The sequence below is a fragment of the Harpia harpyja genome, chromosome 5 (assembly GCF_026419915.1).
Source record: "Harpia harpyja isolate bHarHar1 chromosome 5, bHarHar1 primary haplotype, whole genome shotgun sequence".
Classification (NCBI taxonomy): domain Eukaryota; kingdom Metazoa; phylum Chordata; class Aves; order Accipitriformes; family Accipitridae; genus Harpia; species Harpia harpyja.
Genome location: NC_068944.1, coordinates 69,561,098 through 69,576,207, shown reverse-complemented (window position 1 = coordinate 69,576,207; position 15,110 = coordinate 69,561,098). Strand labels below are relative to the sequence as shown.

Genomic DNA, 15,110 nt, shown 5'->3' with positions numbered 1-15,110 from the left:
AATAAGAAATAAACAGGAAGATACAGGAACAGCTGTGACCTCTAGAAATAAAATATGAAGGCACAATGGAAAAGCACAAGCATGAAAAGAGTGAAAGCTGGTAATGACTGTTCAGAACTGACTGTTGAATACTGGTGAGAAAATCATGGAAAACTCCTTTATTATCTCACTGGGGAAAAGGGAAGAAACAACACACCACAGAAACAAATAACAGCATTTGTGGAGATATGTTGGAGATTAATCAGCTGAGATAATGCTCTGGCACTTTGTAAACATGATGAGATAGATACAACTGCCCAAACTCGGTGCCCCATGAGATGCCCAGGAACAGCAACTGGAGGGCATCCAATGGCATTTCAAGTAGCCCCAGACACTTTACTGATAGTGAGATAGCCAAACTTAGGCATCGACATGTGTGGTAGGTGTCTAAAGTCCTGTATGCAGAGGCTGATGTGTCCAGTGTAATTTTAGGTTCTGTGGAGCATCTGCTCTGGTCTCCATCTGCTGCTCTCTGTTATATTGGCCAAACCACTGCAGGTGTCTCAGATATCCTAGGGAATCTCAAACAGCACTAGACTTGTTTTTAACAACAATGTTTCCTCCTTTGTCACTACAGGCAATGGAGATTGCAATGGGGATTTATTCAGCCATTCTGCTTCAAAACAGGCACCCAAAATTGGCCAGTTGAGTTCTTTCAGGTCTCTGGACTGGGCCCTCATTGACTATAATGTAAGCTTAGACACGTCATGCATGTGTAGACCCCTACAGGTAATGTACATTTAAGTGTTTTACTCTTGAGATGAGCTTACCCTAAGGAAACAGAACCTTGGAGAAATAAATCTAAATGTGGGACAATTCTTGGAAAATTGTGAGGGCTGCTGACCTATTGAAGGGAGAGGATCAGACAGTAGTAGTCATGAGGTCAGCAAAGATGGGTTTAAGTTAAAGCTAGTTAAGAAACACAATACACACCTGGGTCAATTCAATTGCCTGATGTGGCCTCATGTTGCCTGGAAAAGAAAGCTGCCAGCCATGCAACCAGTACACCCACTGCAAGGCTGCAGGATCAACAACGGATTCATTTCTGTGCAAATAGTGGGGTCAGCTGCAGTGCTTATCCCAGCAACAATAATCAGTATAAAGCTGCAAAAATGTGACTATGTGTTGGTGGTATACAAAAAGCCATGCTAAAACCATCAGATGAAAACAAACCATCAATAGGAAACTCTTACAAAATGCATTGTCTGGTGTTTATAGGACCCAGCAGAAGGCAGGACAACGTAAACCCTGATCTTGTAAAGCAGAGCCGGAGAATGTCCTCAGGGTGTGCCAGCAGCCACTGTAGGTCAAGCACTCTAACGGACAAGGGCACAAGACAAGGAAGTGAAGCTATAAGTAAGCTTCTATGCAGCCTATGAGACATGAGAAATGCGCCGTGTAGTCACCAAGGAAGGAAGTTACAAGGCTGTGAAGAAAATGGATTGTGACATCTCTGGAAACTAGCACAGACTGACTCTCTAGTCTAATAGCACTGAAAGCCTTGCAGATACTTAGGTATATCTGCATCGACCCAAAACCACTGAACAGAATCGCAAAAAAAAGTGTCACTGATGATTACCAGTGAGTGAAGCCAGAGCACTTGCTTCGTTCAAGGCAAAACTGCTGACCATTGCATCAAGACGAGTATTTTAGGGAAGTGCTGTGGATAATGAATTTCTCTGGGCTTGAGCTTACCCTCAGTGAGCCACAGGGAGGGTCTGGTGAACACTGAATCACTAGTGGAAGCCCAACCAGCAGCATTTACACTTGTCTTTCAGAATGCAATCAAGACTGCTGGATTAGGGGAACCTCTCTGTGCACACAGTAACGTAGCTATAATCTGATGGGGCAACAGTACAGTTGGCATTTGGGAATTACATGTCTGGCCAAATCACAAGGAGTAAATCCTCCTGAATGCCCAGTGATATACAGAAAAAGTAAAGCATGCAAAAAAGAATCCCAGCTATCAAATCTCAACCAGGTCTTGGAAAAGATCAAAACAGACTTTTAAGAGGGGAATTACATCATGAGAGAGAACTTTCCCAGCTTCTAGTAGGTGGATAATTTGGAAGCCATTCAGGCAAAACTCCGATGGGGAAACAGAAAACACATTTTGCAAGATATGACATAACCAGGTCCCGTACTCAAACAATTGAGCACATGACACAGTAGCAGAGTTCAAGTGACTCAGCACTCCAGGAGAATTTTAATACAAAACCTCTTCCCCCGGGTACACACAAAGCAATAGGAAAACCAGATCAGCACTAAATAGCCTGAGCTAAACATCCATCTGGACAAAAGAACAATCATGCAGGCAAATCTGGCAGGCTTATATGAAATAGCAACAGATTCGGGGCAGCAGATGAAATGAAACCAGTAGCAATAGGAGAGTAATGGCAGGGAGCTGGAGCCCTTGCAGAACCGAGGCCAAGGCCAGCAAAGCACTGCAAGATACTCAGCTGAGTCAGAGGAAATGGGAGGTATGAGAGGAGAAGACCCTAAGGACGACCGCTCTGAGCTGCCTGGGGCAGCAGGGAGGCAAATCCTGCGCTCGCAGCAAGCACACGCTAGTAGTGGCAGCTTTCTTCAAAGACCCACATGTGAGAAGGACTACGCAACTGAGTAGGTCACAGCAAAATGACTGTGAAAGGAATAACCATATACCTGGAACTTCAAGTTAGCAATTTTTTTTTTTTTTTGAATAATCAAAAAAACAGAGTAGTTAGTGCAACAACTGTCATAAAGACGAAAGGGAGAAGTACAGGTTGCAAAAGCATGCATTTTGAAAGAGTCATTAGAGGAGGCAGTTAGGGTACACGTGACTGGGGTGCTGAGCCAGAGAGAGGAAGACAAAACCCTTTCGGGACCTCTAAGTAGGCCAAAAGGAAACATAAACCTGAAGCTCAGATCCCTATCTTTTTTTTCCTTTACATATTCCCTCCTAGCTCTCACAATATGTGCTGCCCCTCTGTGTGCACCCACAAACTCTGTGGGTCAGTATACCAAGGAGATACCACTTACTGAGCTGGAAATGCTGCAGTCTCTCTTCTGCTACTAAAAGCCTCAGTAATACATTCCTTTTTGCAGTTGTTTTGCTTCAAACTGTGCAGAGACACATAAGCGCAGTTCCTCCTAATCCTCTCTTGCTAAAACATCCCCTCTTGCTCAGGAGCATTTAAGCATAAGCATTAAGCATAAGCTCATGCTTATGAGGCCACCACTACCTTAAGGTCAGTCATGATTATGCTGTTCAAAATTTCCAAGTGTTTCTTTCCTATTGACTAACCACATCATACAATGGACTAATTAACCCACCAGGTTCTCATTAAGCAGTATTCCTTCACTCTCCTCCAGGACCACCAGCTGTGCTGCAGATTTCCTCTGAGTTTAGGAAAATAACAAGATTCATTATCAGAAATGGATTTTTTTTCCTTCGGCATGTCATAAAGCCCATGATCAAGTTTAAAATAGCAACCCCCAGACCCTGGGACTTGGGGCAGGATTTAGACAGCCTCCTGCAGGAGACCGGGATGATGTTTCAGCAACTCTGTGGGGAGTGAGGGAAGGATCCCATTACGAGGAGACCTGGATTCTTCCCCACATGCCCAGGACGGAGGAAAAAGCATGTTTTACTCTTTCACAGACCATGATGCATTAAATACCACTGCTTAAGGTTAAAATTTCATTTTGGAGGCCACAGCACGTCTCCAGCCAATGCATTCTCCTGCTCTTGGGCAACTCTTCTACCACTCTGGAGCTGATGCTCACCAACTCCCTTGTTTTCCAGAGGAAAACTGCAATACAGATACCTAAGCCCACAAACAGAGAAGGGTGCTGAGCCCAACCCAGCCTCGATTTACCCACCCTTTAGGTGTGTAACAGCTTCAGATATCAGCCAGGACTGAGCAATTCCTACATCTGGTTTGGACACCCATCCCTCAGCATGCCAGCTGCCCTGTATCCTGATGAAGGAGCATCTCTCACATCTGTCGGAGCCCTGCTCAACCCATGAATTCACACCCAAACTTCATGCCTTGCAGCACAAATCATCAGGACACTAATGTCTTCCAGTCAGGCAGACCAAAATATTTGGTTCTCATATTTAACATTGGTGATGAACAAATTAGACATCAGTATGTAGACAGGTGCTTCGGATGTGAACTGGTTTTAAAAACTGGAAAAAACCTTAGAAACTGATTTATTCAAAACATAATGGACCATTTTGTTGTGTCTTAGTAACTTCCAAGTCAGAGTGGACAGTGTTTCTGGTATTGCATGCAGCCAGTTTAAGAGAGAAGGTTTCTCAGTTTCTCAACCATTGGCCTAATGCTGTGATTTGGGGGCTGTTAAGATTTTAAAGGAATGCTTATTCACCACTTAAAATATCACTGATGTGTTTCCATAATGAAAATTTTTGTTAATTTGTATTAAGTGTAATAAAATGTCTATTTTAAATAAAAATTTCTAATGGCCTGTTGTGAGTAAAAGAAAGAATTTCTAAACTAATATGCGCATAGAAGTGGATCCCTTATTTCATGAGAATCAGCAGTTTGTTTCCATTTTGAATTGCAAGAAAAAAGCAAGACTTCAAAATTTTCAAGAAAACACAGGAAAAAAATATTTTTATCTGTGTTCCCTGATCTCAGTCACTTTGAAATGTTTCTTTTAAAATTTAATATTGCTTAGATGTTTATGAAAATGTATTAATTAAAAATAAGTTGTTTTGACTAAAATCATTCATTCTCAGCATGTTTTCCTTCAGATTTTTTTTAGTCTGATTTTTTTTGAATGTGATACTCATAAATGAACTATTTCAATTTTTTTACTAAAATGGGGGGGGGGGTCCACTTGGCTATCAGAAAATAAAGGTATACTGGAAGATTACGAGCCACTTTTATCTCCAATAAAAGATTTTCCTTCCATAAAAAAATTTAATTTTTAAAGTTTCTAATTTTTTAATTGAACTGTGCAAAAGGGAAAAAGAAAGGATAAAACATTCATAAGAAAGAAAATCCGTATGCAGCTAAAAGGCGGTATATTACATGAACTGCATTAGAATATATCAATTTTATGAAGTTATCTTTCAACTGCTAATTATAGATTTGTTACAGGATTATAAATCTTAATAAAGTGATTCAGTCAATGTATTAGAAGGAAGAAGCCCTTTCAAGTACATGATTTGCAAGACCAGACTGTGTGTTTCCAGCATCACACCCAGGCAGGTCTGCCGTGAGAACAGGTCTTCAGGCTGTGTAAGATCTTTGCGTGAAGCCAGGAGCAGCCTGATGGGGCTTCTCCCTGCCTATTCTGCATGGGTGGGATTTCGCCCCCTTCAGCCCTCTCTGCAGGGATGCAGCTGGGACTATTTGAAGAAGGTCCAAGCTGCAGAGCGGTACAACAGCTCACCAGGAACCTAAAGACTTCAAGTGACATGTGTAAGAGGAAGCAGCTTCCTGAACACTGAACCAATGACTAAAAAAGCTTTTTCAACAGGCACTTACAGTTGCTTGGGAATATTTCGCGTTGTTCCAAAATCCCTAGACAATCAAAACTCAGTCTTCTGCAAACTATATTGTGCAGTGTAAAGTGCTAATTTTGAGAAAGACAAATACACACATGGTAAGAGTACATCCTTATTCAAATACTAGTTTTAATTTGGCTTTCCCAGAAATCACAGCACCATGTACTATTTCGTGTTAAATGGGCGAAATGAGACTATTTGATCCTGCAAAAATACCACTGTGAGCCATGGAAGTCCTGGGCACAAAGGACAAGACAGGCAGGTTCAAGTAGTTTTAGCTGAGAAACTTCTTGCTCAGATGATCGTGAACTGGGATCCCTCTGCACAGGTAATCCAAGAAAATGTGTATTACATAGAAATATAGTCCTGAAAGAGTAAGGACTACTTCAGTGAAACATATAATATTCCACTTGGATCCCAGCACAGTCATTCAGGAAAGCTTAAAGCAGTAGTCTCATTTGTAAATGACAGTGGTTCACTTGTGCACCCTAAAAGCCATGTTCAACCCAACTGGTGAAGTCTGCCCAGCTCTGATTTACAGCATGTTCTGTTTTACAAAACCTACTTAGTCAACATATGGGAACAAGGATGGAGGAGGAGCCGGGAACATCTGCTTTCCTTGTCTTGGGCTTGCACTGTTGCTGCCTACAGCTTTTTGCTCTGGAAGGCTGTCAAGCCTGTAATAGTCACCAACCACTTGGATGCAACAGTGTGCTCTGATGTTGTTGCTGTCTGTCTTCCTGTTGTGACTAACCCAGGATTTTTCTGGTTTTGACAGAGTGCTGACGTGCCCGGTGGTTTGCTTGCAGTCCTCACTAGCAGGGCTAGTGGCCGAGGTCTCCACACCACACGTCCACCAGCCACCTCATGCTCATGCTAAAGGTCATCCATGTTACCGGTGAAACAACTGCTTCTTATTAAAGATTTCCAATAAGGTGCTTTGGAAAACAACTCTGTTTGTCACAATCTATACCACTGCTGTCACTTTCTATGTGCATCTCTGGGACAAGAGCGTTATTTTCAAGAAAGAGCAGCATTTTATTTCAGAGGTGGCAGAGAGGGAGAGGAAGCAGCCCGATGTGGCATGTAGCTATGGAGCGTGATAGGGCTCGGGTCCAGCAGACAGAGCAGAAGTATGGCTCTGGTATGGTTGTTCTGTGGAAACTGGATGGCTTCTGTCAAAAATAAGATGTTGCCTCAAGAAGAAATTGGCACAAATCTTATGAAAGGCTGTCCGTCAAGCCTCTTCTTCCCTGGGATAAAAAGGCTTGAAATGCTCTTTCTAGTCCTTGTGGTTACATCTATGAGCTCTTATCCTCAACACCATAACTTGTTTGGAGTGTGGCTGGAACTTGACCCTTCCTTTAACAAAACTCTTGCCCCAGCACATGCAAGTGGAGAAATTTGTGCTTGTCTGAAATGCCTGGCTGCTCTTGGTCAGAATAATGTGTGATCAGCAATTGCACGGAAGCAATGCCCCATATCTGTATGTCAGGCAGAGGGCTTTCCTCAGCCTCTCTGCACACACCACAGCTCTCCCATAAATATTCTTGCTCCCCGCTGCACTCCTGGTGGCACAAAAAGCCTCGGAGCGGGGAGCGAGGAGGCTGCCCTGTTTGCTTTATTACTGTGATGATCAACTATGAAATCAGTGTCTCCCAAGGCAACACGGTAAGCACTCCATGATGTGTTAAATCACTATAATGAAGGCCATGAGAGGTGGGTTTGAAGATGCCAAGAGCACGGCTGACTTAAGGGAAAGAAAATGGAGCAGCTTCTATTGTTTCCACAGGGCCAGATCCCGCCACTCTCACGTCCGGTCCTTTGAAATCACTGCAGCATTAAAGAGCCGACAGCCGATTTGGCCAGCTGGTAGATGGTGAAACAACCCGGGGCCGAGAAGTAAACTTGAGCAAGGGAGGAAATGCAGCTCACGGCCAGAGGCTCGCTCAGATGTTGTTTGCAGACTGCACAACCAGGATGCTCAGAGAGACACCCAGCAAGAAGCACCAGTCCATGAACTGGAACAGATTACTCAGAAGCTGATTGTCAGAAACAAATCCCTTTCCAGTCCCATGTCCTCCAGCCAGCAGACCTGCTCCCCAAAGTGATGATTGGGGTTTCTGAGCACCATGGGGAAACAGGAGAACCGTGAACTGGAAAATGGGTCTGAGAGCAGCTGAGTGTGCTCCCGAAAGCAGCCTCTGCTCCCAGCCGTGTAAGCACAGCCTTGTCTGCAGCTCAAAACTATTGAAAGTCACCACTAATGAGTATCTTCAAAAACGCTGCTGTTTTTTGTCTCCATTCCGTTTCTCTCTCTCTTTATTTTCAATCTTTCTGGGTCACACAATGCCAAAGGATGTTATTTTGGTTGTCTTGCATGTTTTCTCTTAGTACTGCAGATGAAAGTTCGTCCCAGACACCGTGTTGTCCTTGGCTTTGTCATTTTTCTGGCAGGTTATTTCCCACATTGCAAGGTCATCCCGTATTCTTCAAGCCACTGAGCTGAAGGAGTACTTGGTCACCACTTTTCCAGTAAGTAGCAACTATGATTGCAGCTGTAGAAGAATGAACATCTCTCAGGCTTCCTCATCCCTCTCCCAACTCCAAACGGAATTGCAAAGTACAGACCAGGACACTGCCCCAGGAGGTGTCATTTTTGTGTCATTCGTGTTTTTCTCACACCAACAGTGAAACAAACAAGAAGTCAGTTTGTTGCAGGAGCCCTCGCCAGGTCGCACGGCTCTGTCTTCCTGCCTCCCTGCATTAAACTCAAGCTCCAAAACCCTGCCCTCCCTCCTGGAGCATCCTCCTTCTCACTCCCCCGTGTGGGCTCATACACTTCTTTCACATTGTTGATATGCTACGTGTTTCTCATCTCCCCGTTTGTTGGCTTTTGGGGCCCGCTGGGCCTGGAGGAGGGAGCACGATGTGCCATGGAGACAGCAACCTGATGCTGAGGCAGAGCATAGCATTAGTAAGAAAGGGGCCATGGCCCAAGATCACAGCCTCCCTCCTCAACCTGGCCTGCCCTGCTCCTACATCATCCCTGACTCCAGCTGTACATTAACGCTGGTTTTAGCCATTAGTTTCCCCATTAACACCCAGCTCTGTTGCATTTTCCTGAGGAACCTGGTTGAGCCAGTGGGCTTTGGCATTGCTGTAACAGCCAGCTCTGTTTAACAACTATCACTGGATTTTCTGAAGACACAACTTTGCTTGCACTCGCGATCTGCGTGTATCTCTGTGTACATCGTCTGAGCCCACAGGCCAATCTCAACCAAATCTGGGAGGGGGCAAGACATCCCAAAGTGACTGCATCGTTAGCCACGTTAGAGGTGAGAGACTCAGCTAAGGAGAAGGCTGCAAAGCAAGCTCAGCCCTTGATGGATACAGGAGAGAGATCTCATTAATACTTGAACCAACATCAAGAAATAAACATCAATCAGCCTCAAGGCAGAAGAGGAATTTAGATGTATCATTTCTGATCATGAGGTAACTACTTGCTTTCAGAAAGTTGTCTGAAGTCAGAGCCACCAGAGCCCACCTATTAGGAATGACTCTGCCTGTGATTGCGAGAGCTGCCTTGGTTTTTTCCAGCCCTCTCCAGCACTCCTTCCTCACATGCCCCACACAGTCACACATCAGCTTTGAGGATCAGGGTCTGTCACACAGGCCTCAACCCTGCAGCCACTCCAGCAGCTTGTAGGTCTCAGCGATCTCCACCTGCACCTGAGAGGCAAGGGTGACCTTTGGCTCTGGAGTTATCCGGGCTTATCTGAAGGATATTTCATTTTGTTTTCTCCAGTGGGACGGCATTTGAATTCCTGATCTTCTGTGCAGAGGAAATCTGCTCTTCAGAAACATTTCGAGGGAGGGTGAAAAATGGATATTTCTGTTCAGTTAACATTTTGGTTTTATTCTCATTCAACATTGCTGAAGTGTCCAGAGCCATTCCAGATTATAGCCTTCTAAGTCTCATAACTTCCCTTGAGCATTTGCACCCCATTTTCTGGAGCCGCTGGGGTGAGTGGAAGGCAGTGCATAGGAGGGTTGCAGACGGTCACTCCAGACACCAGCACTTCTTGTTCTCTCACCTCCAGTGACTTCATCACCCCAGGCCTGGCCCTTCCTTTTAAGACAGTGTTGCATAGTTTCACTCAGGCATTGCTAAAGTGGTAAGAGAGGATCTGGATCTGAACGCCCAAATTGTACATCCACAAAATTTTTGCAGACTGGTTTTGAAAAGTCCGTTACTATCCAGCCTGCTTGTCTTCACATCCTGGACACTAAGCCTGAGCAGCACTGTGAACATTAACTCTTCTCAAAATATTCTCAAAAATTTGGGCAAACAGCATGAAAGAAAAAAAAAAATGCAAAGCACTAACTGAATCTGTGCTACCCTGAGTGAGTGACAGAGGAAACTTGGTAACCTCAAGGATTTGTCAGATAAAGAACACAGGAAGATGTGTCCTGAGGAACATCTGCCAGTCTCAAAAATGTGTGCACATCTCATCACGGTGGTTTTCTGACACCTTCAGTAAGATCTCAGTGTGTTTCCATGGGTACTTCAACTTTGATTTTCTGTGTTTTCCTTCCTCCTGTGCTGCTGTCGCCTGTGCAGCCAGTAAGAAGACAGTGAGCTTCTGGAGGTACAGTGTGGATCTACAGGCTGGCTTGCACACCGCTCCAGGGAAACACCTTGGTCTGGACCGTTGTCTGTGCTTGTACACCAGTGGGGGCCCAACCCTGGCCTTCGTAACTCAATGGCTATCCTTCGTGATGCTCTTCGGAAGCGAGGAGCCCCAAAGCCTGATCCAGATTGAAAACAACGTGGTCTATCTCAGCCTAGATCCTAACATCATCCTTGATGTTACCATGGTATCATCTGCTGAAATACCATGGTATTTTAGGCCCTCCAGGGAAACACAGGAAGCAGCTGGGTTTCTGTTCATCTTCTCCTAGAGAGTTTTCCTGTGAAAATGGAAAGAAAATGCTGGGTGGAGGAAGAAAAGTTAAAAAAAAAAAAAAATTAAAAAATCATTGCATCTGGTTTATATAGTTGCATGGAATGTCTAATAAAAACACGAGTATTTTCATTCTTTGATTCATCACCATGCACATTAGGTAGAAATGGCACCAGAGACTGGAGCGTACAGCATAGACTTTGTTTTATGGTATAAATATCTGAAGCTATTCTTGAAGGAAGAAAGAGCTGGAGTTTTTGTGACAGCACTAGTCAAAGGACAGCCCGTAGAAATGCAGAAACCTACGCAACCAAGAGAGACATGGAACAAAACCAAACAAGAGGAAAAGGCAAAATGTTGTGATAAATGCACCAACTGTATTTAAGAAAAATTAGAATCAATATTTTGCTTGTCTTTTTAAGTGACTTACTTAATGATAGAGAAACATAGCAGAGGCAGCCTTGCAATTGAAAGCCTTCCATCTTGCCACAGAAACGATTGTCACAGGCATTGATCCTCCTAACACAGCTTCTACCAAACATACTCCTGAACTAATCAGTTTGCCATGCCATTTTCCAAACCAGGTAGAGTCACTACTGTAAGAGCTAACAGGCTGAAATGGATTGTCATTTACTTGGATCAGAGGTCTGATTCAGCTCTCAGAGAAAACCAAAACCTCTGTAAATTCCAAAGAAAAACTACAAATGACACAGAAATCACTGGAAGCAAGGCTTGACCATACAATAAATCCAGCTTTAGGACACCTGGTATCAAATAAAGACCACTGCAGCTTCATAATACAAAACATTTATCTGATAAAAACTCACTCTGCCATCTCAAATTTGTTCAAAAACTGTGAGTAGGTTGACTTCACCCTGACAGGCTTCAGGCTGAAAAAAGTTATCACTTGCTTCCACTGCTTAACTTGATGACAGACCTCTGTCATCCCAAAGCCAAGATTGAACTCAGCATGAAAACACAGAGCCAGCCTGAACTTCATGGTGGGTGCCCAGCTACTTCAATGGAAAAGTGGTTCTCATACTTTTTTTTTCTATGCTCGGCCTCAATCAAAATTAGCGCTGCTGGGTGGTATGTTAATGCACAGTCCCCGTAGTGGGACTGCGGTCTCTGTGTTTTCCTACCTCTATCTGTAGTTTGAAGGAGGTGAATGTATTTTTTTTCCAGGGAATGCTTTAGAAAGATAAAGTGAACCAATGCCAAAATACCAAGCAATTGTTGTCACTTCAATATTAGCTCACTTTAACTAGGGACAGCAGCAGCATGCTACACAGCCCCTCAGCAATTCAAATTCCATCCACCCCCTGAAAATTCAGGTATGAAAACCGGGGTGGTGTCAGCTGGCAGCATGCCACCCCCTGGCACTGCACGGAGTGAAATCCCCCTCCCCGGCATCCTATTTACCGCGACCCAGCAGCCAGGCGATGGGAGCACCACAGCCAGCAGCTTCATGGGCAGAGCGGGTGCAGAAGATCTCTCTATTAGCTTTTTAACTGTTTTCGCCTGCAATTTTCCTCCCTGTTGTCTCCCTGTGGTCACGTAACCCATTTTGTGAAACGAGATAATCTGAGACTCAACAGGCAATTACCCGTTGCTTTGCTGAAGTCCGTGGCTTTATTTGCGACCAACCTCTCTGCTTACAGCATACAACCAAACCCATCCCTGATGTGTGAGGAAAGAGGAGTTCCTCACTGTCTTTAAAAATATTTTTCTCTGGCTAGGCCTCTATATTCAGTGTCTTAATGTTGGAAGTTGTTGATTTTTTTCCTCTTTTGCTTGTCGAGGAGCAGGGTTATTTCTGAGATAAAGCTGATGTGCATGTGTAGGGCCATATCACATTTCAGCACAGTCTGCAAACAGAGCATTTCACAGGTAAATAAAGAAAATCATCAGTTTAAAAACCACAATACCTATTTAATAGAGTTAGGAACTGTCTTTTAATGACTTCTTGATACCTGAAGAGGCCATCCTAGGAAGATGCATGCATGCATTTTTGGTAGCTAATGAAATGGAAATAAGCTATTGAACTCAATGAGTTTTTCATGTGATTGAATAAGCTTTGTGAAAAGTGCCTGTGTGTGCACAGCCTCTGTATATCCACACGCAAATAAAGAAAACAGCTACCTTTCATATTTCTCTTGGCTCTTCCTTTTCACCCAACCTACAGCATTTTCCTTTCTTTATTCTTCAGGCATTGCTGGTAGCAACAGCACTTTTCAGTTCTATAAGTAGAGCTCTGTGTGTGCTGGCAAATTGCAAAATATTTGGCAATGGAAAAAGACTGTGGTTATCTCCATGGTACCAATGAAGAAACTACTATAGGAGGAGGACTTTGGAGATTTATGTCTTATTTGCAGCATATTTCATTGCTCAGTCATCCCATTTGTAATAATTTTTACAACTGATAAGAGAAAATGTTCACTGAAATATTTTCAGGAATTCAGAAAAATATACTGAACCAAAATGAAAAGTCAAAATAATGAAAATACTTTGTGGATCAAAAATCCTAAAAAAATTGTGTTTGACTGAAAGCCTTATTTTAAGTATTTGGAATTTTTTCATTTAATCTTTACCTTATTTTCCCTTATTTTTCTTTTTACCTATTAGTGCCTTACTCAAAAATAATCCATTAATTCATATATTAATGAATCCATAAACTCCAACAGCGAGCATCTCAGAAGCAGGTGTTACATGTAATGTTTTTTATTTAGATTTATGCTATTTAAAGTAGAAACAACAAAGTACAACACCAGTTCAGAGATTCTGGATCAGCAGAATGTATTGCTCCCATCATTAGTTAAACAGTTAGCCTTTTTCTGTTTTTCAACACCATGAATTTCCCTCAAACAATTCAACACACCTGGACACAGTTAGGAAGAAAAATATAAAACACCTCCCAAGTATTGCAATTAGGTTTGTTCTGGCAAGTTCTGCATCTGTATTCTGGTGGCAATTGGCTTCTGGCGCAAAAAGTTGTGCCAAAAGTAATGTTTTCTTTTGCGTACAACATATGGAGCTTTTTTGCTGAATTCCACTGTGCAGCATGCTTCTGGTAATGCTGTTGTCCAACCTGGGAGAGGGACAGCCCAGCACCGCTAGTTACTGCTGGGAGTACCAAGATGCTATCAGTGCTACTATAAGGAGAGAGTGGCTTGCAAGTTGGTGAAATGGCTTTTAATGCAGTCAAAGACTAACCAGCTTCTAACAGGGGGAATTTCTGACCTACATGTGATGGCCATGAGCACCCTCAAACCCAGAAGGTGGAGACGGGAGGGAGATTTATTGAAATGTGAAACAAGGAAAATACTCAATTTGCAAAATTTTCCAGCCTGAGCCTGTATCTGCAAATGGCGAACCTGTGCATCGCGCTGGGTGTGGCTGTACCTCTAGCTACCAAGTATTGTTTTATGTGACAAATCTTTGGCCTCAAACACAAAACAGATTTTCCCTGCAGAGCACTTGCAAAGAACTTGATGATATTATTTGCAAAATATTTGCATTGTTTCAGTTTGCTCTTACACTGGTATTAAAGCATTTCTGAAAATGGTTTTCAGGCCTCATTCATAATGCAGTCATATTACCAGGTTCAGTAAGAAGTATTTTCTTAGTGAAACTCTTTAGAAACTGAAAGTAAATTGTCACAAGCCAACCTCAGAGCACTCATTTTTTCCTCAACTTTACAAAAACTGAGGGTAGTAAATGAGCGTCTCGCTGCACAAACTGATCCTTGGAGGGGGAGCAGCATCCAGCCCTCTCTGTGCCCACTCACCCATCTTCCAGCTGGTGAGTTTGGGCTCAGGCCAGAGTTGAGGCATCGTATAACAGTGGGACTTGATTAAAGTGGACCAAATATTACAAAAGAAGCTTTGTCGTCCTTTCTCCTATGCCCACAAAAACTCTGCTTTCTGGCTAACATACTAGAAATGCACTTGTGGGAGAGAGCCTGGTGCAGATCAGCATGGTCCTGGAATAACAGCCTGAAAGTACAGGGGAGGGATTTGCAGAGAGACTTGTGCCTTGGTCCTGGATGGAGCTGGGAGGGAGGCTGTACCTGCTGAGGTCTAGCGGGAACCACCCACAGCCCAGGGTGGGAGAAAGCCCTGAAGAAGAAATTAGGACTCTGGAAACTGTGAAGTGTTCTGTCTGGAGAAGAAACTGGGTAATTCAAAGTGCAAATTAAAACAGCTCATTCATGTTCAGAAGCTGGGCCAACCGTTCCCAATGAGAAGTTGTGAGCCAAGGGGGGGAGCTGCAAGGCAGGTTCAGGGGTTTGAGGGCTTGCAGGGATTTTAGGGCCAACAACAGCATGTGTGGGCTAGAGGTGGATGTAGGAGCACAACAGAAACACCAGCAGAAAAGCTTGGCTGAAGAGTGAGAAGAGTTTGCTTTTCACCAAAGTATTTGCTAAAGACCTTGTGGAGGAGAACTAGAACAGGAGCTGAGGTGGGCTGAGGAGGTGCTAAGCCACAACGTGACCTTCCTGTGTGTATGAAAGACCCAGCAGCTGGCTTAAGATAAGGAACAAGAACAGTAATGGGGACTTTGCCAGCTTTTACAATTAATTT

At 43.6% G+C, this 15,110-nt stretch overlaps 1 long non-coding RNA gene across 1 annotated transcript in view; it reads right to left on the bottom strand.

Annotated features, from left to right (window-relative positions):
- LOC128142358 (uncharacterized) overlaps positions 1-1,363 on the bottom strand; it is a 35,791-nt gene extending 34,428 nt beyond the window's left edge. The window contains exon 1 of the long non-coding RNA XR_008235363.1: positions 973-1,363. This is a non-coding gene — a long non-coding RNA (uncharacterized LOC128142358). The remainder of the gene's footprint in view (positions 1-972) is intronic.
- Positions 1,364-15,110: the final 13,747 nt, after the last annotated feature.